The 27,740-nt window shown below is 45.7% G+C and overlaps 1 protein-coding gene across 10 annotated transcripts in view; it reads left to right on the top strand.

Moving 5' to 3' along the window:
• The window catches only part of PAG1 (phosphoprotein membrane anchor with glycosphingolipid microdomains 1), an 846,294-nt gene that overhangs the window by 400,085 nt on the left and 418,469 nt on the right, over nucleotides 1–27,740 (top strand). Inside the window, exon 1 of one of the 10 annotated variants that reach the window (XM_069621262.1) lies at nucleotides 14,974–15,091. The exons of the other annotated variants lie outside the window; for them this stretch is intronic. The gene's annotated coding sequence lies outside the window, so the exon portion shown is untranslated. Of the gene's footprint in view, nucleotides 1–14,973; nucleotides 15,092–27,740 lie in introns of those variants that run through there. 10 annotated transcript variants of the gene reach the window in all.

The raw sequence follows: 27,740 nt of genomic DNA, 5'->3' as shown, positions 1-27,740 counted from the left end.
CATGACTAGCACTAGGGCCAAGATATAGCCTTTTCAAGACATGTTCCACCTGTAAACTGAAGAACCTCTATCTAGAGGATAGATATCAGGAATGTCTTTGTCTTTACCCAGATCATAGACTGGATTCCTCTATATGCCAATCTTCCTCCAATAATACTCTGAAAGATAGGCACATGGGTCTTCTGGCTTAACTCAATGAAGGCACTGTGGCCTTGAGCTATGCTTCAGTGAGAGTTGATGCTTCATGGCGTCCTGGCAGACTCCCAGAGAGTTCCTCTTCTGAAAGGTTGGGATCCCATGAAGAGTTCTTGTGGGAAAAGGTTGATGAAGGGTGATTCCACCTAAGCTCAAACAGGGCCTGATAGCCCTGTCATGCCTGACAGATATGCTCCTACTGCCACTTCAATGCACAAACCATCCACCTTGTTGACGAAATCTTCAAAGATAGGTATGTCTTTGAGCTACTCCACTACAAAAGAATCAGCGACTCATTTGACAACAGATTGCTTTCTTCACGAAGCTCAAACCATCGACTACTCGGTCATCAACCTCCTCGTCAACGATTACACAAACTTCCAGACCTTTTCCATCAATGACCTCGTCGATGACCACCACATCAAAATCTTTGGCGAACATCCCATCGGCTACCTCGACTCTGACCATTGCCTTGTCGATTGCCTCATCTACGTGCCTCTCGTCAGCACGTCGACACGTGGCTCCAGCTCTGCTCAGGTACCTAAAAGGCCTAAATGGCACCTGTTCATGCTCTGCCCACTCTGTCAAATCCTTCCAATTTTCCTCCTGAAAGCATTTTGAAACATACCATTGATGGTGACTTTGAGGGCCTGGAGCAGGTCTTTGCCAAATCAGGAGTTATCTGTGTTGCCTCCAACAAAGCCCCACCCTCTCTATCTTCTTCTGAAGCCACAACCACTTATGATAGACCTGCCAGGGCCCCTCGCAGCCACAGCCATGGTCGGAGGTGATTACCGGTCTGTGGACATTCTGTGCACCCTGCAGACTCCAGTGTCGGAGCTCCAAACAAGGGTTCCCATTATTCCTACGCCAAGAGAGACTTGCTGGCATCTGCAGGAGTACTTCACCTCTAGTTAGGATCCTGGGTACTGGTACAGCTGTAAGTGAGTACAAGTATTGGTCCAACAGTGGTCACCAGCAGAGCTTGCCTCTGCTTTGGAACTCTTGCTTTCACCTCAAAACTGGAGGACTTTGGAAAGGACTGCTCTCCCAACAGGATCCAAAGGAATTCTTCTTGTCTTGAAGGTCCAAAAGGAATCAAAGAATGAGTGGCCAAACCCTTTCTTATACAGGTAAAAGGTCACGGAGGAATGGGGGGAAAAAAGCATGCTTTTAATTGGTCCAATTCCTGTCGAGGTGACCAGTGACGTTTGCCTTCTTGCATTATCCCTAAAGTGCTCTGCAGGAAGTGGGAGAGATGGGAGGGAAAGTGAAGCCCACAGAAAACCAAGATGGAGGAAACCTTCCTTGAGTCCCTTCTGCTCTGACTATTGTAACTCTACTCTGTCCCAAGCCTGCAGCTTCAAATGCCTTTTGGTATGCAACACCTTGGTCTGAGGCTGGCCCTTTTTGTTATGGGTGTGCCTCTTTAAAGCCTGGTTCCCAGGAGCCCCCTGGTGGGAGTTTCCTGGGCTGCAGAGAGGGGTTACCCAACCTCCCATATTATTAAACAGAGACCACCTTTCTGCTATAGTACTGCTTGCTGAAGTAGACGGGCATTAGGTCTATGAATACACCAGTCTATGAAGCCTTTTTATAGCTTTCTTGAGTTTAATACAAATCTGATGTGACTTTAATACTTGTGTACTATCATTCACCATCAAGTGTCGCTTATTCTTTGAGATTACTGTGCCACCAGATCGATAGTCTTAACAATTGTTATGGCTTTGGGTCAGAGATGCAGATTTAAATGCAACATCTGTCTTCAGTGACTTTTGCTGTCAAACAGGACACATGCAACCTTTGAACTGGCTATGTGCCACTGAACAGCAAGAGCTGCAGATCCTGAGACCAAATAATTATTTAATGAAAATTAAAAAAACAGGGCTCTCATAGCCTCACCAAATGGCAATTCCTCACGTTTCTTTCTTCAGCCTGGTTTCTTCTCCAAGTCTGCATCACGTGTAAAGAGAAGCAACATTATTTAACAGGATGCCGTGCCTCGGCCAAGGCCACGATAGTCCTTTACTTTCTCTCTTTGGTCAACCGACAAGCAGGGAATCGTGTCACGTTCCCGAGCAGAGCAAACACTACCAGGCACTTTAATATTCTGTTTTGTTATGCTTTGGGGAGGTGAATGGTACACCAGCCACACCCGAAGCTCATTTACTCCTTTTAGCTTCAAATTCTATTCAAACCCCAATGACACCCGGGTCCAGATGGATGGAGATTTGGTGTCGCTGTCAGACAGCCTCCAAGAATTCTTGATGGCCTTAGATCCATAAATGGGTGACATGTGACTTCAACGGAACTTGTAGAAGACCGAGATACTGGTTGTAGGGGCATAGAAAATAGGGTCTCTAGCACCCCTCCTTTTATTCATCTGTAGCAAAATCTTTTCCCATTCCTGTCTCTTGGGTAAAAAAAAGGGGGGGTTCAAAAGTGACCGCTCTAAAACACTGTCCTTCCAGTCAATGCTGTTACCAGCACCTGCTTCATCAACTACATCTACTTCATGATGTTGTGCATTTTCTTTCTTCCCGAATCACACTACTATTGTAACTGCCATAATTTATGCCAAAGACGTCTATGTACTATTTTTGAGGGTCGCCTAGCTTCTCTTATTAGGAATGTCCAGATCATTCCAAATGCAATAGACTACGCTCAGGTTCTTGTCAAACGGCCTACACTGGTTCAGAACACTTGCCATCTTCTGCAGGGTCTTCAAGGGATATGGACCCCTTGTTTCTGTGCAAACTGTCCTACCCACACTCTGTTTGGCCCTTGCCTCTCGCGTAGTTCTTTGTTTTGCAGGCAAAATACTGGGCAGGTTGGCCTCTTCAGTGCTGGGACCTTATCACTGGAGCTCTGTTCTTCTTGCTGTTCGCTTCATCTATCTAACATTTCACAAATCTGTTCGAACATAGTTGTTCCTTTGATTACTGCCCAACTCCGACCGAGTGACTGTAATCACACTTGGCGCCAAGGGCCCTCAGTCTGAATCATCACTTTTAAAAATCCATTAAAGAAACATAAACATGATGTGAAACAATATTCCTGGCATGGGTGCAAGTTTCGGGTCTTTTACCGCACAGAGGAGCTCATGTTCTCCAAATGCCTAATTTGGCGACGGGTAGCTGTTACGTAGATATGTGTAGGTGACTCCCGGCCGCTAAATGTGGATCATTTGCTCGACCAATAGGAAAAGTGCATGGCGAAAAGTGCCATACACATATGTATGCTGCCTTTTTCCCTGCACTTTTGCTCTCTAATGTGCAAAGTGTGCAAACGCTGCCTGGCATGCTAGGCAGCGTTTATTTTTAATTGTGGGCGCCGCTTGTCATGCTCGCATTGGGAAGTGGCGCTTGCAATTACAATTAAATGCTGCCACACATGCTCACGTCTGGCAACGTTTAATTTTCATTGTGAACATTGCTTACCATGCGTCCCCCTGCTTTTTCCTGGTGCATAAAGCCGGAAGACCCTAAATGGATATCCAGCATTTGCTCTGGCAAGAAAATCCATGTCGGTGTAAATGCTGGATGTCGGAAAGGAAGGGAGGTGGGGGAAACGCTTAGTTGCATTCCACCCCTCCTCTCTGCTACACAAAAGCATGAAAATGTGGCGTGGAGTGATTGAAAGGCATAAAAGCTTCAAATGTCCATGTTCATGTTACGCAGCATACGAAAATGAGCTCCGCTGTGGCAGCGCAGGTTCGCAGGTAAGTCTGGGTGAGGAGGGGCTTGGAAAGGGGCTGTAAGTGGGCCAAGAGGGGACAGAAGTAACATGGAGTAGCGGACCATGGGAAAGGGGAATGTGGTTGGGCTGTGGACGTGACGGTGGGGGGGGGGGTGTGAAGGTGGTGTCCCACAGAAGTGTGCTGGCGTGGCGGGGGATTAAGCGAGGACCTCCCACCTGCGAGGTAGAGATTCAGTGCGGGGCAGGAGCCCTCCGAAGGGAAAGTCCCAGGGCAGGAGAGTGAAGTGTACTAGAGACCTGCGCGCTTAAAGCCACAGGGAAAACACAAGACGGTAAAGGCATGGACCCGTATCTAGGACCCCAATAAGGAAAGGCAGCGTGAGAAGTCTCTCCCATTGGTCTTCTGGAATTAATATCCTAATGGCTCCTGTTGATGACGCGCCAGGATCAGAATGACTCCCTTTGGGGCGAGTTTGACTGACTTCACTTGTATTGGTCTGTTATTTCTATTGCTCTGGCTATTGGTACGTGTATGTGGGCGGCTCTGAGCTGGAAACTGCTTACGGGTACCTATAACACATGGTTTTAGGATCAGCTGCTGGTTTCCTCCCCTGGAAACCCGAGCATCTGAGAGCCGTGAATCTGGGAACGCGTTTCCATATCCTGAATATGTGGGAACATGCGAAGAGCAGCGTTCGCATGAAGTGCCCCCCGGAGGTGCGTGATGTGCTTTAGACGTACTGTTGATCTGGAGGAAATAAATTCATTTGAAGAGTTGCTGCGAGGCAGGAAGTTAAGCATCTGTAAACGCGCTCCTCTTCCCTCGAGAAACGCAGAATCCTATTATACACGATCAGATGTGGCTACTGCTCCAGACGCCCTTCTAATTGCCTCTCCCCACTGCCACTGCAATGGGGGTGGCTAAGAGAAAGTCTGCAAGTACTGTTCGGGATCTGTCCGTCTGTCCGGTGTCTTTACATCTGGGCATTTACATCTGTATCCGTTTGCAGCTGGTCATTTGTATCATTTTTTAACAGGAGTAAGGCCCCCTGGACCACTTTTTTTTTCTTTTTTCTATACCACTTTACCCTTTCTTTACATCTGTGTTTCTTGTTCCCTGAAAAATGAGCAAAACTGGTGTAAATGCACAAGACGTGAATCTATCACTCAAAAGACACGTCATCGTTAATTTATATAGCATTGACGAGGGTGGGGTAGGGCCTGCCCTACGTAAAGGGCTTGTAGTGGAGCTAGGTGTGGCTGGCTACATGGTGGAAGACCACCAAGTAATCCAAATCGGAGGGAGGTGTGTATACACCCTGGGTTCCTCTTCATAGGTAAAGGGGTCTGATCATTCGAGTATTACGACGGCTTGTGAATCGCGGTCGACTGCAAGTTCAACTGGACTAGTCCGAGGAATTCAGCGGAACTTCGTATGGTCGCAAGCTCTCGTTCCGAAGATCATCCCTGGCACTGAGTCACTTACCTCTCAATGCTACTTTGAAAGGCAGTGGATGTGCAGAAACTGGTTCTCCAGACAGCGATGTTTGCACAATGAGCCTCGTGTCCACGTCTGTGAAGATGGGCCCCTGGAACCACGAGCTCGGCATGAGGTTGCCGCAGGATGTTCCTGGTCCGACAATTGGCAAGGGTACTAACCTCGCCTCTCTGCGCTTGGCTCTTTGGAACTTAGGCTGCTTTGGCTCAGGTGTGTTGGGTTTTTGCATAAAGCGCAGAATTTGAGAAGCGCTTGGTGGGAGCAAGTTTGCAATGTCAGTTTTGGGGACTGTCAAGCATCCTATTGTCTTATCCATCCTACAGATGGCACGTGCTTTCTGGCACTTGGCAAGCTGTGGTTTCAAAGTTCAAAGCCAAGCCCATGCACTGTGTGTGCTGTGAATGAGGTATAGCCTGTAAACGTGTCAGGATTCCGGCCCTCGAGGCCTGGCGTTGGGCAGCCCTGCCTGGAGAAAGTGAAGCCGCCTCCTTATCCCCTGGAAGACCTGCTCCCAGTTCCACAAGATCAGCTGTAGTTCTAATCCTGTGTAAACTGAAGTCTGGAGTTCAACATTAGAGTGCCTTATCTAGCATGCGATTTCCTCCGAGACGGCATCCCACGCCCCGAAGGCTGAAGTTATTTAGGTCTCCGAAAGCATCTGTTTGCAGGAGTTTGTGGTTATTCCTAAACAAGCTCTCCAGCTGTGCATCATTATCTAATTGCTCACAGACTGTTATGGAGTCCTTCTGGAATGCATAGGGCGGCAAAGTGCATTGAATCTATCTGGTGAATAATGCATATCCTTCATGTAAAAGTGCTTATTATTGTAACTCTGCATTTCCTGCCCTAATGTGAACCCCCGTGTGTGAAAGTCTTCAGTAAAATCGAGGAGATTGCACAAGTACTCCAGTCCATTGCTATAAAAGGGACCTGTGGCCATGATGCGTATGTGCCTATTATGGTATGTTAGGAACATCACACTGTGTTGTAACAACGTTTAATGCATCATTCTGGCTAATGGTTGGAACTGGGTTCTTCAAAGTTACACATGAGCCTGCACATATGCCAATCCATGCTCATGTGATTGCAAAGGCACACATGGAATAGCAGTTTTCTTTGCACGTACACCGTCACCCGCCGTCGGTACTGACCTTGCAACCTGGACACTAGGGTGGCCAACTGTCCCGTATTTTGCGGGATTGTCTCGTAATTGGGGACTCTGTCCCGCAGTTTGCAGAGTGACTGTGCGGGACGCAGGTTGTCCCGACTTGCTTTGTTCTCTGGGGTGTGACTCTCGGGAGACAGCATGTCTGGACAACCTGTGTCCAGCAAAGCCACTCTGCAAACTGAAGTGGCCGTCTACACACCACAGCGCTGTCACTTGCTCCTTTCTTTCTCTGGCGCCTCGCTAGCCCTGGCTCCTTTTGAGCCTGCAGGTCGAGCTGCTAACGCTCTTGACACCCGTCTTCATTCCAATGCTAATGCTTTGTTCCTGGGGCTGTGATGGTCCTGACGATAATGATGTGCTTTCACTCCCTTGCATGTCCCAGAACAGAGAGCAGGCTACAAGGTCAACTACAACCGGGAAGCTTTGGCTCATGGTCAGATTGATGAGAGATGATGGACTAATTGGGGAGTAATCTGATGTGACTCAGGCACCTGGGTTTCGTTCCGCTTGGGTGCTGCTAGCCGGGCCAAAAGTCCAAGGTTGGGTGAAAATGCCAACCAATCAGTGTGTCTATGGGGTAACCTGCTATGCAATGTTGCATAAACCAATCCGCTGCCATTTTGCCAGCTGTAATCAGTATTATACATATTTAGAGGTAGTATGTGGCGTGCCTTGCAGGACGGAAACAGCCAATGGTGTATTCTATAAGTAAATATGTTCACCTAACCAATCCCTCCCGTCAAAAGGTTTTACAGTTTTCAATGTAGGATGACGTCCTAGATGACGCATATTTGGGTACAGAATCTGTGTAATCATGTTTGTGTGTGTGTGTGTGTGAGAGCATCAGTCCGATGTCTGCCTGTTTGCCTTGCTTTATTAAATGGAGAATATAGTTCTATTTTGCCATATTCTTGGAGTCTGTCAGGTTATTTGGTCTGAGATCTTTAGTGGTAATCCCATCTAGCACAAGAGACGCTTCAAGGTGCTAAAGCACAGGTCCCAGGGTGGTGGTGTGACATCTCATCAGAAGAGAGCAGATGGGACGTGCACTATACTGAAGAGCTGCTGAAAAGCAAGCAGTCTCTGGTGGCACACAAATTATTTGAAATTGCAGGTGGTTCGAGGCTTTTCAATTCAAATCTTTGAAGACTCTAGGGCCGTCTTTCTCCCTCTTGTATTGCGACTACTCCCTACCCAAGGGGAACATGACTCAGTTGGTAAATACAGAAGGTTGAGCCCATATTATCTAATGATGTCTTCTTCTAGTTGTGAGGACCTAATGGCAGAACACCCTATCTCCCTCTAGGACTTTCTAGCTAACCCTACTCGATCCAGTTTTTAGGGTTCGACTGTGATTTTGGAATTGTGCCTTACAGATACCATGTTGGATTCAGCCCTCCATCTAGCATGCTCACTTTGTCACAGGAGGATAGCTCAGCGGCAACGTGCTCGCCTTGGAAGCAAGACGATACGAAGCGACACAGGTTTGATCTCTGGGTCCGCGCTTAGAAACCTCTGGGTATTAAGCGTGTTATAAATAACCTATCATATCATATCTCCCTTTCCTACTCTCTTTGTACCCACTTCTCCTCCCTCAAATCTTCTATCCTTCCCATGTTTCTCACTCCTTCTAGGCCTCGCTGCCACACTTTGATGTTACTCCTCCTTCCATGACTCCACTGCTCCCTGCTCAACACTCCTGCTCCCTTCTCCACACTACTACTCCCTACTCCACACTACTACTCCCTTCTCCACACTACTACTCCCTCCTCCTGCTATTCCTCCCTGCAATTACTACCCTGACATTCTTTTTTCACCGTTCACTTTTACTCCTCACAGCAGTACCGCTTTCACCCTCTAGTCAATACCTCACCTTCTCCAAAAATCACATCCATACTTTGCCGCTCATTCCTCCCACCTATAGGCCTTTTTTATTTATTTGATTTGTTTATTGGATATTTATAAGGCGCTTATACAGCAAGAAAGTGTTTCAAAGCGGCACAAGGAAAGGGAAGAAGGGAGCAAATAAACAATTAAAATGACAATGAATAAATGGAAAGGAGCAGCAATTGGGCAGAAGGCCAGGGCCCGTGGACTCTTGGGCGACCAGGCCGCCAATTTCAGCGACAGAGGGGATGGTTAGCATGGAAGGGGGAGAGAGGAGAATGAGGAGGAGACAGGTCTTTAGTTGTTTGCGGAACTTGAGGTGATCCGGTTCAAGAGCGAGCAAGAGAGGGAGGGAGACTGTTTCAAAGGAGGGAGCCAGCTGAGGAGAGAGATCTGCCCCCAGCTCTCTGCTTGGAAAACAGTTTCATCAGTAGAGAGTTGGAGCCAGAAGTAAGAGAGTAAGTGTAAGAGTAAGAGAGTGTTGCAGGTAGCATGGTCCCAGGAACCAGACAGCCTTGTGACTAATGCAGAGGGTCTTAAATGTGATCCTTGCAGAAACCGGGAGCCAGTGGAGAGATTTTAGAGCTGGGGAGATATGGTCCCAGGGCTTGAGGCCTAGGATAAGGCATGCATCTCTATTCTGGATTAGTTGAAGAGGACAGAGTGGAGAAAGAGGCAGGTTGTCCTCCATCTCTGACCTCACCCGAATAACACATGCAGAGCGCTGGATCAGGATTGATGCCTTGTTTCCGTTTGGATTTATGATCCGATGGTATGTTTCTAGGAGTGGTAGAAAGACCCTGGCAAGCATCTTGCAATGGAGGCATTGCTTTAGCTAATGGTGGTCTGCACAGAATCATTCAGGGGGAACGGGGTTCCTTTCAAGTGATCCTTCCTTCAGGGTTAGGCTAGCTCTGGATATCTCCTTACACACACAGACACACACCGCAATCTCTACCTCTGCACCCTCCCCACATTCACACGCAAAAAGCAATTGTGCATTGTTGATAATCTGCAGATGGTTCTCTCTTTATATATTTATTGGCCTTCATTTCCTTGTATTTAGTGGCTACTTTCTTGTGATCAGTCTCACTGTTATGCTATTTTAATAGAATTTTATTGTGTGCCAGTCATTACTGTAGAGGTATCACAATGCCGATGCTGAAAGCCACAAAATCATAGGCACAAACCCAAAAGGTTTTGGCAGGATTCTGATGGAGGGCAATGTCTCTGTATGCACTAGTCAACTGCACAATCTATCAAATATCCACCACCCAACCAGCCATGTATATGCAGATGCCCATATTGTTTGAGTGAGGATTGTTTTTGAGCATCTGGGACAATCGTCTCCTGAAGAATATGTAACACTAGTGGGAAGTTCCAATATAGAAATGGCAAGAGGTCAACATAACCTGATGGTAGCCTCTTTTTTGAGTGCAGGGTCGCATAAGGAAATCCGAGGGCTGCACAGTACTTCAGCAGATATATAGCTGTGATATCTCTGACAAGAGGTGATATTAAAACTGTTGGCCCAAAATGACTGGGCCATGTCTGGCTTCTCTGAAACTGTATTCTCTTCTGCAAAGTCTGCAGTGAGTAATTGTAATTTCAAACTAAAAGTTCATCAAATGCATGGTTCTCCAACTTTAGCAAAAATACAATGGTACAACCAGTTTAGTTGGAATGTACCTAAGCACTGAATTTACCGCAAAACACTTGTGTTCAGTAGGGTAAGGGTTGGCTATGGGGATGGATGCAGCCCTTTCACATAACAAGTATAAACAGCAAAAATGCATAAAATATACTGAAACTGCGATTAAACATAATTTTAAAATTGCATATTAAAACATGAATTTCCTAGATATTTACATGCACATAATAAAAACAGGTATTCTTAGTTTAGGCTAAAAGGTTCCAAATCCTATGCAAATACATTATCATATTCAATAATTAATTTATAAATCAGTCAATTGATATTATTCGAATTTCAGTTAAACTGTTCTGATGCATTCCTCAAACCCAGCTGATGAATACATTGCAGCTCGAGTGATGGATACTGAGATTAAGAGTTAATCGAGCTTGCAAGTTCCCCGAGGGATTTAGAATTACAGTTGAATGTGTGCTGACAAGGGAAGCAGGCAGGCCCAATGATCGAGGGAGAATTCTCTTACCCAAGGAGCACTGACAGAATTATTGAAGTAGTAATTCGAAGTATGTTGAAATTCATGACCAAGAAAAACTTGCATGGCTTCCACATTATGGATAGCAACTATTGCATTTCAGGATGGTACCTGCTGTATACTACTTGCTGAATGGGGGCCCCAGAGCATAGTTACAATTTAAACATAAGGATTCAGGAACATTAAAGAGCGGCCATAAATAAGGATGATGCTTTGCCTAGGGCTATGCATTTGCTTGATGGTCACAACAGTAATCCTACATTGATAGCAGACCGTGCCCTATGAACAATCCAAAGAAAATCAAGGGATGAAGATGGACAATTGACCTCCGAATCCAAGGTATTTTGATATTGAACACATTAACACTGTATGGGCACAACATTGCAGAGGAGCTGCATTAGAGTGGCTTTAATCTCTAATGGGCCTTACGGGTAGTTATATTGAATAGAAGCCGATTTAAGATCATGTATTATAAACCTATACATAGTTGTATGAATGCTTTCTTGTGTTGATAAGTTTACCTTACCTGGCACCTGTAAAGTAAATGGGGCAGTTTATATTATGTTGCAGGAGAAGTTTAAAATCTGGAACTGTTCAGTATTGGAATAAGAGCACTGCTGAACAAATGAATAGGTCAGCCGTTCCTATACCTGTGCCTCAATTGTTGGGTATATGTAAAATACAAGACACACCTTGTTGAGTTGATACAAAGTATATGTATTCAAAGGTAGAGACCTAACGGTCTAATAGCACACATGAATATAGAGTTATCCATTTCAAGACCTAAAACAAATATGTAACGTTGTCAAACAATTTAAGGTAAATTCAGATAAAAAATGCAATACAATAAGGTTGGGAAAATACAAAACCTACTGTTGTGTTGTGTCACAACAGTGGTCAGAACAATAGTTACAATAATAAAGCAAACAACATAACAATTGTCAATGGAAAACGGTGTTAACAATTTTGCACTGCACTTATGATTGAAGACTTGTCTACACAAATGTGTTTCGGCCCTCACTGACTGTTATGCCAGCCAATCCTGAGCAGGCCTTCATCAGGACGAGAAAGTCGGATGGAATGCTCTGTGTGTGCTGCCTATAGGGTGAAACAAATACGCAAGTGTCAGTACTGGGGCACTAAGGTATAGGTAAATCAACGAAACAATTAATGACTTGCATGTCTATAAATAATTAACTTTCTTACCGTGCTAGGAAAAAATGGTTCTGCACGGGATCAAATAAGAGGTGGTTGTAACGCTCACCTTGTATCCACAGGGACGCCTCTGGACTGGTCCGGGACACCTCTGGGCTCTCTGCAACTCCCCCGGACGTTCTACCTGGGATCAGTTCTAGAAAAAGGGAGAGGGGTTTAGCGACTTCTCCTAGTCTCCCGCGACCCAACTCCCGGTCTTCCCTTGTGATTTCCCGTTGGGACTCCGCTCACCTTGATTTTCATTATGCTGCACTCTCCGTCCTGCCGTGCTTGGCAGGGACGCATCATTGTTGGCATGGTCCGCCGAGTTACTTCACTGGTGTTCGCCTGGAGTCCCCGAAGGGTGATTTATATTAATTTGATTCAAATCTGACATCTTCCGTCACCACACAGCCCGTCCCTTCTCCATTAAAGAAGTAAAAACCCAGAGGTCACCCGAATCACCACTGGCACCACCTCTTATTTGAACCCGTGCAGAACCATTTTTTCCAAGCACGGTAAGAAAGTTAATCATTTATAGACATGCAAGTCATTAATTGTTTTGTTGCTTTACCTATACCTCATTGCCCCAGTACTGACACTTGCCTATTTGTTTCACCCTATAGGCAGCACACACATAGAGCAGTCCATCCGGCTTTTTCTCGTCCTGATGAAGGCCCGCTCAAGATTGGCTGGCATAGCAGTCAGTGAGGGCCGAAACACATTTGTGTAGACAAGTCCTCAATCGTAAGTGCAGTGCAAAATTGTTAACACTGTTTCCAATTTTTGTGTTTTTTTGCTTTATTGTTGCAACTATTGTTCTGACCCCTGTTGCGACACAACACAACAGTAGGTTTTGTATTGGCCCAACATCATTGTATTGAATTTCTTTGTCTGAATTTACCTCAAATTGTTTGTTTCACAACATTACATATATGTTTTATGTCTGGAAATAGATAACTCTATATTCATGTGTGCTATTAGACCGTTAGGTCTCTACCTTTTGAATACATATAATTTGTATCAACTCAACAAAGTGTGTCTTGTATATTACATATAACCAACAATTGAGGCACAGGTATAGGAAAGGGTGATCCATTCATTTGTTCGGTTATTATTTAGCCCTCCTGGGCAGAATGGGTTCTTAACCAGGAGCCCTGATATACTCCATAAGAGCACTGCTTACATGCCAAGTATTCAGATATCTTATTCATATATGGTTTCTTAATTTAAAAATGTTGTTCTTTATTCTGAATGCACATGCTGTCACACAGAAGCATTTTGTCTTGGTTCTAATGTATGTGGACGTTATTAGGTGCAGTGACTAATTGGCCTTGGCAAAGTCTACATTTGACCGCCACACGTGTATCTGACTGCATTAGACAACCCATGTCAGCAGGCAATTTTTATATAGGGATAGAAGGTACGAGGACTTGATGAATGTTCAATGAATGTTATTAATGCTGTGAAAAGACCATTTCTAGCGTGGAATTGTTTTCTGTGGCATGCCACTGAGATCTGGCAAGACTTGCTTTAAGATTTGTTCTACCTTTTCAGCGTGTGGAACCTTTCCGGGTCACAGTAACCCCATTGTATATAAAGCATAGGTTAGCAAGCAAATTAATCCTGATATGAATTGAAACAATGCTTTAAACTAAAGCGTTTAGGCTGGAAAACTATTCAAAGTTATAGTATTCTGTTTGCATTTCTCTGATCCATGGAACACAGACTTGTTTATGCTGGAATATGAATGAGGACCCATTTTCAGTGCAATTGGCGAAAATGAGCTAGAGAGGGGCGCCTGCTACCCTTTTTGTAAGGAACTTGGGGTTGGTTACCCTAAATTACCTGTACCCAGACGTGGACCCCTTGCTCACTGTGCTCGGAGAGGCACAGCTCCACCTCACTGATGAGGCCCAACGAGGCTGAAACACGTGTATGGGGTTGCTGTTGGTTCTCTTGTTCAAAGGAGGTTTGCCAGGCGTTTTGGTGCTGGCCCTTGTGGGTGTGACAAAGACTGATATGCAAATGGATATTCCTCCTTTGTGAAAAGTACAGTGAGCTAAAAGCTATGGCTGAAGACTCTCAAAGAGGGTAAAAACCACAGAAGAGGTTATCATGCCATGTTCTTTCTAGAGAGGGGCACCTGCTACCTTTTTTGTATGAATGAAAAAATGAGCTGTTCACTCGGTTCTGAACCGGTTGTGAAATAATCTTACTTTCTTTTTATTTATTTTATTTTGTATTGTTCCAAGTGCTGGAGCAGGGAACTATTGCAAACTTCTTCCCACTGAACTACGGAGTCGCTAACTGGTGTTTCATGTGGAACTGTTAGGCGATGGGCGAGGCTCCGTATTGTCTTTCTAGGGATGCCTTCACTCTAGGCTTGCAGCTGAGACATGGATGTTGAGCAGCATATGGACTACTGAATCGATTCAGGTAACAGGCTATCGAAAAACAAGGCCTCTTCTTCCAGTGGCCTCATGTTTTCTCCATAATGGTGGCGCCGGCCCACGGGCATCTCTTGATTAAAGGGATGCCTCGCACGCAGGTGCAGTGCCGCCATTGTCGCTGAAAGGCATTTTTTCTGAAGCTCTCGCACACACGCAAGAGATTCAGGCCTTAGAAAAAAAGTATTTTCGTGTAGTGGTCGGGGCTGCCAGGGCAGATTAATGGGCCCCGGCAGAGCCCCCACTCAAAATGAGTTTTTGGGGCCCAACCCCGGCCCACTTAAAGCCCTGCACAAGCTGCCCTGTACAGCCCCTGCAGCAGCTGTGGCAAGACAATGCCATGGTACATTGAAAGATCCTGCTGCAAACGTGATGCGTTGGTGAGTTGAAGGCCAAACATGCACATTTGACAATAGATTGACTTGGGGGGCGGAGGGATATACATATATATATATATCTGTCTGTCCTCGGATCCCAGGGGAAAAAATGTGCGCAATTTAGAAGGGTTACCATTAGGCGTAATCAAGAAATAAGGCAAAAATGTTAATCAAACCCGGCTGTCCTACTCTGCAGGGTATCAGCCTGACGGATGTGAGCGTAAGAGGATGTGGGGGGTGAGGGGCTAAGTGGCTGATACAGTATACGCTGGGGGCCCGTGGGAAAAACTTCTCTTCACATGTATTAGGATGCCTGGTTTGCTTGAGTCGCAGATGTAGACGCCGCTTCTTTGGTGCTGGAAGGAGGCAGGAGGTAGCCACTTCTTCCACAGCCCTGGTTCCTGGTACAGCGGAGCGCTTCTCCCCCAGCTTGACGGCCAGAGGTAATGCGGCTTGCTCCCGAGCCCTGCTGCTGGGGGCTCTGGAGAGGCTCTCCCCCAGCTTGACGGCCAGAGGTAATGCGGCTTGCTCCCGAGTCCTGCTGCTGGGGGCTCTGGAGAGGCTCTCCCCCAGCTTGCCGCATGCGAGACCAGACTCTAACCCCAGTGTGTTCTTCTCTGTCAGCAGGCTGTTCTCTGGGTCGCTTTTGTACCGAAATACACTATTAACCAGTCTTATTTTTAATGCTCGTGTTCTTCTTATAAATTATTTTTTTAATGGCACCAGCAGATTAATGTGCACATTTAAAGTAACGCACTGATTTAGTCTGACTGCCTTTTTAAACTCGGCTGTGGTGGTGGTTCCCACTGTGCGTCAAAATGCCATTAAGCGGCGCCTGAGCGCTTTACTGCAAAGCCCCGAAGAAGGGTGCTTTACTTAAACGCAGAGTTTGGTGATGCACCGAAGCAACTCTTGACGAAGTAGCAAAGCTGTCTTTGTAGCTATTGTGTGTGATGGAGGGGTTGACTCTCATGCTCGGCGTTTGCTGTGTATGTAAACCAGAATGGCATGCGCTCAATTTGAAGAGCACCTTCTGGGGCGTTTCCAGTACAGCATTGTAATGCCTGTGTTCTATCATGCAGTAGCAGAGGACAGCCAGATGTTTACATTTGTGATGCAGGGACAGCGCACCTCGAAGAGGCCTAGACCCACAAGCGCAGGCATCCCGTGTCTGGCCACAGACTGGAACCTGCAACTGACCCACACAAGTCCAACCAGAAAAAAAACGATGGTCTGAAGTGTTGCCGTGAGCTGTGCCAGTGGTTATGAATGATTTGGAACTGTCCAGCCATCACCTTTCTGGTTTGGCTATTTGGTTAGTAACCCCAGTTTTTTTTTTTGTTACATCGGAGATAGGAGGAGGGGAAGGATGAGTTGCAGGTCACAGTAATTGCAGGGTGTTTTATTTTAAAATGTAAACCTCCGCAGCAGCTCTGAGATCAGCCCTAGAAAAGGTTGCTTTTACTATTTTCTTTGGTCCTTTATTTCTTGCTTAATGCCAGCCTCCCCCAACTTCTAAGCACTGGAACAGGTACTGAACCCATGTTGCACTGCAGCCTTTTGTTCCGAAAGCAAGTGTGTTGCTCCCAAGTTATCCTTCTAAATATATCTATTTTGCTTGAGGAAGCAAAAGATGGTTTATTTCAAAGGCGGAGGGCCTACTTCATGTAAATTAATGATCTCACCTTGCATCCATCTACAGTGCCTGTGATGCTGATCTGGGTCAGGTCACACAGTGCCCAGGCAGGATTGGTGGCAGAAGCCACTGGGGCACACCCCTGTCCTCACATGCCCAGCAGCTCAGCGGATGTGCAAAACAGACAACAACAAACACTGATGAGATTTGTGTCCATGCTCTGCTGTCATCGAGTACTGAAGGCTACTCTTATCCATTCCAAGCTAGCTAGACCTAGCCCCCATACCCTTCTTGTTGCTACAGTACTGGGTAGTCTTAGCAGTGCACAGTGGTGACACGAGTTATGGTTTCTTAGCTTACCGTAACTGGCGAATTTCTGGGGGTTTTTTTGCAACGCATACTGTTGGGTCGTTATCAGCAGTGCATGCTCGGAATGCAAGTCATGGTTGAATTGCTTAGGGCATGAGGCTCGACCATTACCCCAGCCCCATCAAACCACCCCCGTTATCCACTGTACTTACCCTGCTTCCTAGTTCAGTGTCCACTATACCCTCATAATGTGATAATGTGACCAATGGCCAGTGCTCATAGCTTGTATCCATGGCCAGTCTCCACAATCCATGGGGAAGGGGCTCCGGCCATGCCGCATGCCAAATAGGCAACTCAGAGTAGACATTTGTCCTTGCCGAGTGCCATGCCCACTGCCCAGGCAGCAAACTTATATCACTATTATTTTGTACTTAACTTTTTGACACTTTGAAAAAAGTAAAACACAGGACAGATTTGAAAATGTATGCTTTCATGTATGCTCCTCGCGCAAGTTTGCTGCAGTCCCGTCCAGCACTTCGGGCTGCAGTCGCAAGCAGTATTATTTTCCTCCGATTTAAACCTAGGGCTTTAAATGTCCACATTCAGAGTAGACATTCATCCTTGCCAAGGGCCAGGCCCACTGTCCATGCACCAAAGTTATATCACTATTTTATGTACTTATATTTTGACACTTTGGTTCGGTTTGTTGTAATCCAGTCCAGCACTTCAGGCTGTAGCCATGAGCAGAATTTGTGTTCCCATTCAAACCTATCTAGATTTTGAAAAACCTTACTACATAGCCGGTCCGTGGTGGCCATGCCCACTTTAACCCCATTGCCAGTCCCAAATGGTCATGGCTAGTTGCCTGAAGTTGCCAGATTGCCAGTCCCAAATGGTCAGTTGCAAATTGCCAGATTATCCGGGATATGACCTGGATAATCTGGCAACTATCCATGGCCACAGGCTAGACCTCAGTCACCATATGTATATCACTATTTCTTGTTAAATATGGACGATTTGCACCATATTTCGTGCAAGGAGCATTGGCAGGGACCCGAAAGCATGGTGTTGCAAATGTCAGTGTTTTATTTTTTGAAGTGTCATGTCAGCCCAAAATATTAACATTGTGCCAATTAATTGCCTGAATGCCGATGCTCATCTACACACAGTATTGTACTAAAATAGTCTGCACTTTCTGTGTTTTCTTTACAAGCGTGGGTTTTTGCCAGTGTTTTTAGTTAATTGGCTTCATTTTATTGTTTGACTAAAAGTCTACTTTTCTTATAGAACTTTAATTGGACATTCTTTTATTTTGGAACCATTCCACTTAAGTGTTTGCGTTGCTACTGTTATCAGTTCACACCCCTCCATCAGATTATATCCTTCACTTGGCTCACATTACCAAAAGATGCAAAGGAGGTATTCCTGTTGGGTTGTCTGTTTCACCTTTATGATTGGGATCACTGCATGTTTAGCATGTGGGGCCGAGTTGGTGGTTTATCTACTACTCGACCCTGTACTCCTGCATAGTAGTTGTCATTTTGATTGCCTTCTGTACAGACTTCCTCCCTTAGCAGATAACACCTCCACTTTCTTTGATTGGTTGGTTGCCCTACACAACTACAGTTCTGCTTTCTCTGTGTTGCTAATACATGTGTTTATGGTCTGAGCCTACTGCCCATTTCCACTCGCATTACCATCTACTTTCCCACTCATCCCCTAAGATCTACTACTCTGCAGTCTGGAATGCTCCACTGCTTCCCTTCTGCACCCCTTCTCCGCATCTGTTTCTCGTCCCTCAAAGACTATTTGTTGTGTCTTGATCTGTGATTTTGGAAAAGCTTTGTTCACTATATCTGAATAGCCCAGCCTTCATACCAGCAAGGATCTCATGAGCTTAACGTGTCTGCATGATTGTGATAGTGGGAGAACCTTTCCTAGCATGATCAGCTGCCAGGTTAGAGTCTTAGCCAGAGTTTGCATGGGAAGGATGGCCTAGTCGAATAGAACCCTCACATTTTCCCTTTTCAGTAAAGAGGTGAGAGCCTCCCTTAAAAGTTGAAGTAAGTTGAACAGGAGTTTGCATCCTTCTGTATTCACAACAACAAGCACTTGTGTCTTGGTGCCATTGTGGCACAGGAAGTTATCCTTCTTCCAGTGGAATATGTGGTTGTAGCACTTTGGATTTCTATTTTGTGCCACTCTCTGGTCTCACACCAGACAAGGAATTACCGAGACTGAACTGGAGGAAGACCAGTGATGGGTACAACCCCATAATACTTCCCATTCATAGCTCCCTAAATATGTCGATTATTCATACACTACTGCTGCTCTTCTGCAGGAATTCCACAGGGTACAGCCTTAAAGGCACTCTGAAGCTGTACAAACAATGTTTCTGAGCGAATACCTCTTGGGGTGCCAGAGCAGAGGCCCGTTTCTGGTGCCGAATATTGGGACTACCTGCCCGTGTCCCGATGGAGGTTATCCGCCTGGAACTGGGCCTCTGCTCAGTGGCTACCATGCTCTTGTTGAAACGCGGCCTACTATATCTGAAGACCTTATCTAACCCTCAGTGTGCTCTCCTAAGATTTTTGACTCTGGACATGGAAGCAGAGAGAATTCTATGTTTGTTAAGCCCATCTCAAATCTTTTCAGCTCAATCAACTGGTTGCGTGACTGGGAACTTGGCTATTGGGAGCTCCGGAAGGAGTTCAAGATAAAAATGCTGGATTGTAACAGGCTAAAAGACCATTTACATCTTCAGAGTCTGAAATCATATGAGTTTACATTTCATGTGCTGTATATCCCAGGGAGAGCACAGCGCTACCTCATGCTATGACCGTCAAGAAACCTTTGCAGGTTCATATTGCTCCTTCGGATAAACAGACTGACAGTATTAGCGTATACTTGGGCAGGTATGAAATTGAAGTGCACCGAAAGATTCTACCGCGCCTGTAAAAATCACAGCTGTCCAGGAACTGGAAAGCACATTTTAACAGAGTGTCCTTCTATGACACCAGCATTTATGCTAAACCTGGGCGATTGTGTTCATAACATGACTTCGATCAGCGAGAGCGTCTTTTGCCCCCGGTGCCTGAATACAGGTAATAAGAGCTTGCCGTTGGTCCTCTATCGTGTCTGGTTATCATTTGGGTAGTTGCTGTTGACATGTGCAGAGACATAGTTTTCATTGAGTTCTGGAGAATTTTCCGTCATCTGTGGGTTAAGGGAAAAATAAATCAGAAAATGTGGAGGGGAAATGGGGAAACAAAATTTAAATTAAATTGAAATTGAGCATGGAGAGGGCTACAGGCATGGCCGAACCTGTTTAGGTTTCTCAGAACCACCGGCTGATCAATACTGATGGTGGAGGCCTGAGGTTCCCGTTAGGAATCATTACTATTAGATGCTTCCAATTGCCCTATACTCTTGGCACTCCTAATATGAAATACTCTTTTAACAGACTGTAGGATGTCTATAGTTTGCAAACTGCAGAAATCCTGTGGAAATGTCTGTCTGACTGTCCGATTGCTCGAAACTTTGTTTGAAACTCTATTTTATGTATTTTATGCATTGTATGTATATGCATGTATGGTACTTAATTTTTAATTCTTTTAATTCTTAATTTTGTATTTTGTTTTCTTCTATTTTTGATTCTTTTATTCTCTTTATCAGTAAAGTCTTTGACTATAACATATTAAAGTATAAAATGAATGTCTCTCGGCCACTTGTCAAACATGCCTTCATATCTTCACACAAAAGGGCCACAATGGGCTGCCGGACTGCACACAATTCCCCAATCTTCTCATACAAAGAAGTGTATCGGTCCAACATTTCTATTACTCTAATTTCATTGGCTAATAAATAGCATGCAACTAACCCGTCCCTCCAACCATCAATAACTGTCCCTATATAGAAATAAGTTGGTCCTAGAATGCTCGGTGAGCCGCTTATCTAGGGTGAGTGGACCAAAAGGAAATGGACCCTACCCCAGATTTAGCCAATAACGTTCCCGTTGGTGCAGAATTACTCAGATACAAAGATTCCATCTAAACCAGCTACCGACATTGGAGCGAGTGAGTAGGTGGAATGGGGAAGATGGGAACATGAGTTGTCAGCTGTGTGGTCTGGTGGGAATGAGAGAAAGCACAACACATCTGGTGATGGGCTGCAGTGCCTGAAGGAGGACCGGGAGAAACACCTAGACATCACATTAGGAAATTAAGCCGGGTGGTCAATCGCGGGGTCTAATGTTGCCGTTATGTGGCTTCCTCTTCAAAGTTCTGAACAAGTTAGAAATGGTCACACGTGGGGAAGAGGAAGCAAAACGGAACAAAACAAAACTAAATTCGCTTTTTTTGGCTCTTCAATTTTGCTGAAACTGCATCTGATGAACTTAAATGCTTACCATGCATTCTTTCCTTCTTCTTTCTTCGGGCAAATCGTATTACTGAATTTTAGTTTCTTTTAAAATGTGTTTCTTCTTTTTGTACATTTGTGAAAGATTCTTACTTGTTTTATTGCATCTGTGAATCAATACACAATAAAGACTAAAAGAAAAAGGTTAATAAATCATGAAACCCCCATAGAAATAGAGGTCAGGTTGGTGAGCAGGGAGGGGGTTATCACTGTTAATGCTCCCTTCTCATATGCTCAAACAAGGGATTTAAAAAGACAGTAAAACAGGGTGTCTAAAAAAAGAAAATACTCGGACATCCCAAACAAACGGCTTTAGTGTTGGTTGGAGGGATGTGTTCAATGAAAATTGATGAACAGAAATGTTGGACTGATACACTTCTTTGTGCGATTCATTCATATCCCAATTCTTGTACTCCTGCATACCTTTCACTTGTCCTCTATTCGTTTCTCAGTCTCATTTGTTAAAGAGGACCTTTTTTTTAAATGGTTGGCCTGGTTCTGGGCTGATGGAGTGGCAGTGTCATAAAACCTGCACCAGCCATGTAATACTGTTAATCAGAACCACTTACCCCCTGCACACCCCCCCTCATTCAGGGGATGCAATGCCCCACTCCCCCTCAAACCCCCTTTTCTTCCTCTCCTGCAACGACATCCACCTCTTTACCTAGACAAGCTCTCCTGAAACTCTCCCTTCTACCAATCCCCCCTATGCACCCTTTCTCCCTAGCCGCCATGCCCGGCAGTTTAATTTTCCTACACCTTCTGCTCCCCCCACCGCCCTTTTCCGCCTGCCCTCACAAGAGCCCAGAGGCGTTGCTAGGGGGGGGTGAGCTCTGAGGGCGCTAGAGCCCTGGGTCTTTTGGTTTTAGTGCTGGATAGAAGCTTGGGGGTTACAACCAAAAAGGCTAGCTAGCCCCCAGTCCCGACAGTCCCAAAATTAGCCTAGCCCCGGATCTTTTACAGACCTAGCAACACCCCTACAAGAGCCCAAACTCTTGGTAATTCCAGTCATCGAGCGGCGTCAGATATGCTCTGATATGTCTTGTAAGCCTTTGTTGACAGAAAGGGGCTAGGTGGGAGTGAACTACCAGTAGCTATGTTAGTGCAACCTGCGTATGTGTGATAACACACACGTATTACGTTTCTAAATGGTTACCAAGTAGCACAAAGGACAAGATTAGGGCGTACATTGTTAATCTGCCTAGAACACACGTGTTTGCTAATGACATCCCATATGTAGCCTGAATTCTTTGTTGCTTTGTCCTACATTCGGAATAAGTCTAGGTGTGACCATCTGGACATGCAAACCCATACTCTCCATATCTCAGAAAACAGATGGGTGCATGTGGGGAGGGGCCTCTGCGATCCGTTAATGAGAAATCATTGCACTGTTGGTTGACCTTTATCATTAAATCTGCGTTGTTATGCAAGGCTCTCGTGCAGTCGTGTGAGATAATCTATCCCAGTCTGCCTTTTTAAATTTAATTTCAGCCTCTTTGCTGGACAATAAATTATATATAATTACTGAAATTGGGTCACCAGAAATGATTGCCCCGTGTGGGAAGGATTTATGTCCTAATTGTTTTCTCTTCCGCCATGGGAAAAGGCATTACTAGCTACGTTGCGACATAACTGTCTCCTATGGCGTGACGTGTGCCCTTCGGGCAGCCTCTTCCGGGTGCAAGGGCTGTAAGGGAGGGAAAGGCAAGATGCGAAACTTGCCCTGGAGATGTATGAAGAACAGAAGCACCCTTCCTCTGTGACGAATGAAGAGCGTAGGTTAGTTGGGTTGGGTTGGGGTGTTCAGGGTCCTCTTGGTTCTACCTTGAAATACCGAATAAAAAATGAGGCTGAAAACACAGAGGTGTTTTATATGAATTTCAAAAAAACCTTTTCTTTTTTGCACTTAAAATAAAATGTGGGGGCAGTCCCCCAGCACTCCACACACATTTCCCCCCTGCCTTCATTTATTTGCTTACCACACTCCCCATCTAATTATTGGGGGAAAATGGGATTTCAAAAATGCGTTTTCGGCCTCGTTATTTTCTTATTAGCTTTTTTTAGGGAATACGCTCTGGTTTGAGTTCCACCCTAGTAACATGGATGGTTATCTGGAGTGGGCGATACTGTTGCACAGTTGCGGACAAGGTGTACAAATTGTTGGGTTTGAGTTTGGGGGGGGCTGGGAGGTCAAATGCTGCTCACACTGGAAACCACAAGTTAAAGCCATCGTAAGGAGCTGTGCATTGCGCTTTGCCTGACCCTCATGCACAGAACCATGGCAGCGATGATTCTACTACTTTCAAGAATGGATTACTGTAACAAATGGAGGATTCACGTCAAAACTCTCCGGTATGCATTGTGCTTCTAGACTTCCACAGCAAGGGCCTAAAATCCACCACGTGGAGATCCATTCACCAGAAACCACCAAGACCGCTTCAATACTAACACAGCCCTAGTATCAGTGCCGCACTATACCGCCTACTACCCAACCAGACTATTTAACTTGATACTCCAATGACTGCGTGCAGAGGAAACCCCCTTAGTGTTTAGAAAATCTCGGACAGTCTGTCTATTGAACAACACCAGCATGAGACTAGCACAACATCTGCAATCAACAGAGGCCCACATTCGGTAGCATTGATCAGACTGAATCCTCCTCTCTGCCTCAAAGCAAGCGCGCGCGCGCGCGCACACACACACAAGCACATGCACCTGCCATGAACCCAAACCGCAGCCCAGGACTACGCAAGACCCTGCAACCTCTGCATGCAATCGATCTGGCAGTCTCACAAATGCGCAATGGTCCACCCACCGCACAATGTGCAAGCCAAGAAGTACAGGGGCTCAGGCTCATTTGTGTCAGTCTCCACACTGCCCTTCAAACCAAACCTGAATAGCAAGTACCATTGTTAACAGAGATGATGACCCAAAAGAATCCTAGACCGTCTCCAGTGGAAAAAACCCTCTCCTGTGCAACCACTGCCTACCGGGACAACCTCATGCTTCTCCCTCTCTCTCTCTCTGTCTCCTCTCCTCTCCTCCACCCCCCCCCCCCATGGCAGCCACTGCCTTCATGCACACCACCGTTCATCTCTCTCTCGCATTCCCATAACCCCCACAGCAGCGGCTAACCATTTTATTTTAACCTTTCTGTGATCTATTAATTTAACTCAATGGGTGCATTTTGCGGAGCGATGGCCGTGCATTGACATGCGGTTTTCAGTGCAATGAATTGCATTGCTATGGCTTTCATTGAGATGGGTGAGGTGAAATGGAGGGCGAGACACTGAGTGTCGCTGAGTTATACTAACTTTTACTAGTGTTTGACTGCGATAGGAATCCAATCTAAAGCGCTATAAGCAAGTGTGATATCATTTGCCTATGGGTGTTCCTTTGAACAGATCCTGTAATTTGTGTAAAGTCATGCCCTAGGCCAGCGGTCTGCAACCTTTGGCTCCCACATGTTTTGTACTACATCTCCCATTAGCCCCAGCTAGCTTAGTCAATGGGGAGAGGCCATGGGATTTGTAGTCCAAAATATCTGGGGATCCGAAGGTTACACACCAGCTTGTCAATAATCAAAAAATGTCCTTCAACACACATGCTCAGTTTGCTCTATAGGTGTAGCACAAACGTCAAGAATTATAGTCCCATTGTAAATATTTGGTCTTGTTGTTCCCCTCCATAGCCGTCCCGTTTTTGAAGGGGGCATTATTTTATAAGTGGGGACAATTTTCTGACCAATCCTTCCTGCTTCCAGTGCCAATTAACGCCACCCAGCCCCCCAATCTAGACTGGACCGAGGCGGCAACCTGCCGAGTGAAAGGAGGAAGCTCCTCCAAGAGAAGCCCCGGTCTTTGAAGAGCAGCTTTCTGGGCAGTGTGCCCCATGGCTGAGCACGTGGACGTCGCCAAACACTGTTTGTTCTGCTTTGTCCTTGTTGATCAGTCTGGTCTGCTATTCTAATTTCAGTTTTTTTAACAGCTGTGCTGGATACAGCCACCTCGAAAGGGGCTGCGAAGACGGCGGGCATGGTTTGTGGTTTGGGTTCATAGGAATTTGTTACGGTTCTACCGACGGAAACACTTTTAAAAAACATATTAAATGCTATCGTCATTTTCCAAATTAATGTCTGCCAGTGTGTGAAAATGTGACAAACTGTGTCTGATGATGGAGTCGTAACGTAGGCTTCTTGTGGGACTGCATCAATTTCATGTGCATGTTGCGTGCACTGGAGCTCATTACGACTGCCGGTAACACCGTCTCTGGAGGGGCAACCACTGGAATTACTGGTGAATTAAGAGACCTCGGGCGTGTGCACACAGAACTGCCCGGAGACTGGAATGCCAGCAAGCCGGAATCACAGGTCTCTGCAGCCATCCAGTGGTATCACCGGCATATAGTGCCTGTAATACGGATACCGCCATCCAAACTTCCTGAATTCCTGGCACTGGAAATACCGGCACTGGAAATACCATCACTGCTGGAACGGGAAGCTCGCCGGCGGCCATCTATGAAACTCAATCCACTTTCAGTCCCCCACTCTAACTGCCACTCACTGCTAAAGGAGGTGCCAAACCTGTCTGGAAGCCAGAAGATACGAGTCCCAGACATTCGCATGCGCAAACCGAAATTCTCAGACAGAACCAGAGCCGACAGCACGGGCGGGCACTGTGGTGCAGCACTCTGGGGCTGGCCACAGAAATACCAGCCAGTAAAGAAAGATTGCCATATGGCAGGAGGTGGTTCACATTGTGACAGCTGTGGGGGACTGTCCCCTGCACGAACAAGGACTGCCGGAAGCACTGGGATGATCTGCCCCCGAAGGGCTGGAACCTCCACTCCAAGCAGAGGAGTGAGACATCTGGCACAGGAGTAGGGACAGTGTCACCCCTCCACCTCATACCGTGGGAGGAGACATGAATCTCCATCATACACACGGTTTCACCCCTCCACCTCATACCCGTGGAGGAGACCTGAATCTCTATCCTACAGGGGTATCTTTCGGTCAGTGAGGGCCCAGGATGTGACCCTTGTGTGAGGGATCACTGCACGCCTCTGCCTCGCCACCTTCACCCCATCATCCTCATCCTCTCCCTGGCCTCCTGTTGCTTCTGCTGATACTCCTGCCACTAGTTTGCAGAGCCTCCAGCTCCATGTTTGCAACAATGACTGGCAGCTGGTTGTGATGGGAAGTGTTTTGAAGTAGGATGTGACCCTTCTGTACTTTTTCTGTGTGCACCTGGGTGGATTGGGTACATCCGTGACCTTATTTCCCTCACCTGTGTCCATTTACCAGCTGCTCTGAGATATTCTCTGCCTTGGTTTTTGCTGAAATTACCAGCAAATATCAGCCGGTTTTACCAACAAATCCAATCTCATAATATGCTGGTGATACCATTGTATCGGTTTCTGGCCCATCCGGTATTGTTGCCGTTATTATCAGTGCCGGTAATTTCGGATGAGGTGATACCAGCACTGGTAATTCAGCAACTGTGTTCCAGCAAACGCATACTTGGCCAAATCGATAAAATTGCTGGTAAAAGGTATTACTGGCATATTTACTGTATACCAGCAAACTCAAATTGAGGCCCACTGTCTTTATTAAAATATCGGATATTAATTGAGGAAGTAGCATCGTGGCCAGGGTTGACCGTAGACGGCTTGATTTTGCAATCCCTAGAGAAGTGCTCTGTTCCCCAGGCATCGAAAATAAGCTTCCACTGAAAGAATGAGATGATCACAAGCCTACATGAATAATTCATTTGTTCAATGCTGGACGGTTCCTTTTTAATTCCTGCCTCAGATTGTAAAGCACGGAGCAGTTTTGGAAAAGTCAGAAAAATCTTAAACCGATGTGAACTTGACAAGTAAAATGGCCTCATCCTTTTTCTTGCACACTAGTGTGGGTTTGGGTCTTGAATTCGTAGAGTAAGGCCTTCCACTGATCCAGTACTCGTAGAGCACAAGGCCAATTCCTTGTTTGGAATCAATTGGAAAAGACTGCGTGCTGGAAGCACTCCACAAATCAAGCATTAGAAGCTATTGTCAGCTCAGGATGCTAAGCGTTACTGCACTTGAAATTTGCATTTGAGTGGATGCATATCTGAAATACCATAGAAATCGTTTTTGTCTCAGTTTATTGTGCGGTCACACTCAAATCCGGGAGTTCCTACCCCCCCACCACCCACATGAGTGTGGTGCACAATTAATCACTATGATTTTGATTCGGTTCAGTTTGGTAAGGCATCCAACCCATCTCGCACCCAAGTAACCGGTGCCACAATGGACTAAGAACCAGGCCGGTGTGTAGTCAGAATATATATATATAACAAATTTGACAAAAAGACTAACAACAAAATGTACTTCCGTAAAGGCATCAACACAGAGAGAATGCTGAGATTTGCAGTCACAATTTATTTCAAATCACCCACCAATACAGAAAAAGAACAGTTCAATACACACTGTGATTGCTGATTTTGTTATAATACTTTTCTCCCAGCAACCCCCACCCTCCAAACATCTATTAGACTTGACCCCTCTGAATTGAAGGCCAGTGGCAGAGAGTTGGGAAAACAATGGAAACATTGTTTTGGGATTAATTATGATAAAAATGCACTCTTTGGAAAAGGGATTCAAGGGAAAAATTGTTTGCTCTACCCGTTAACAGAAAAGCAATGGGAAAATTAATTTTGCCACACCTAAACAGAACAGGCAGGACTTTG

Source organism: Ambystoma mexicanum, chromosome 5q (assembly GCF_040938575.1).
Source record: "Ambystoma mexicanum isolate Mex_15411 chromosome 5q, UKY_AmexF1_1, whole genome shotgun sequence".
In the NCBI taxonomy this organism is placed as follows: Eukaryota; Metazoa; Chordata; class Amphibia; order Caudata; family Ambystomatidae; genus Ambystoma; species Ambystoma mexicanum.
This window is presented reverse-complemented; position numbering and strand designations above follow the sequence as displayed.